The sequence below is a fragment of the Clinocottus analis genome, unplaced genomic scaffold, assembly GCF_023055335.1.
Source record: "Clinocottus analis isolate CAN_PGR_092001 unplaced genomic scaffold, fCliAna1.0.p SCAF_53, whole genome shotgun sequence".
In the NCBI taxonomy this organism is placed as follows: domain Eukaryota; kingdom Metazoa; phylum Chordata; class Actinopteri; order Perciformes; family Cottidae; genus Clinocottus; species Clinocottus analis.
Genome location: NW_027176211.1, coordinates 517,972 through 519,237, shown reverse-complemented (window position 1 = coordinate 519,237; position 1,266 = coordinate 517,972).

Sequence of the window (1,266 nt, the reverse complement as noted above, 5' to 3'; positions counted from 1 at the left end):
CAGGTACTAAAACACATCCACTGAGCTGCTACCAGACCTCGTTAGATTCATAAGGACCTGATCAATAACATAAATGTGTTTATTATTATTGAAATCTGTTCTGAGGTGCAGTTATTAACAGAAAAGTGAAAAGTAACTTTTGCTCGAAAAAGTGACGGCAAGGTTTTTTTTAGGTTACGGGTTTTATATAATTACATAAACATTTTTATATTATTAATATATACTACATATTATTATTATTATATATTAAATTATTTTTAAACTATTGTATTTATTTATTTTTCTGTTCAGATAGATCTCTTCCCACAAGACTTTACTGTATTTTAGTAATTTAAATGAAGTTATTCAACGTTATGGTTCCGGAGATATTGTAGGAAACTCGACCTTTTTTTATGATTTCCTTGTCTGATAATGGTGCAGCAGGTTTGGGGGCTCAGAAGGTCCAGGAGATCAGGGTTCTTAATCCAGGATTCATTGAGTTCTCCTGGATTATCTTTAAGGGTTTCTGAGGGTCTCACAACTAAATTCTATTACTACAACTTTTACAGTCACTATTGCTGATATGATTAACCTATTGTTATAACTAATAATATAATTATTAACTCTTGTTGGAGCCATGAGGTAGTTTTGTTGTTTTCTTTTATCTTTGAATGAATTTTCACATGCAGTTCTGACATTGAACACAGGAGGGCGCTCAGTGCCTGCTGACGAGGATCAGCTGTGTGGAGCTCCTCATCCTGAGTTATGTTCCTGAGTGTATCACACTAGTGTGTGTTGTTAATGTCATACACTAGTGTGTGTTGTTAATGTCATACATTAATGTGTGTTATTGTGTCTTATTGTGTGTCATTCATGGCGTTTATCTTATTTATTCATGTTCATGTTCGGCCTCACGCGGGCCGACGGAGCCGTCAGGTCTGAACTACGTCTGGAGAGATTTAATGTTCATAAATTGTGAATGTTGTGAACAAAAGTGACACAGAACCTGGAAACTGTTGAAACTGAAGTAAATATGAATTTATTACTGTAAACTTGTAGTTTTTCATGAGATGTTGGACACAAACTTTACAGTTCTGCACGTTCAGTTCCACTCAACATTTACTTTATTACTTCTAATAATTACCGAGGACACGCTGGGACCAGAGCCACCGGTCTGGTCCTCCCAGTTTACACCCAATTATAGATTTAATACAAACATCATCATCATCATCATCATCATCATCATCATCTGTGCAATAGCAGGAAAACAAACTCCCCAAACAGGAA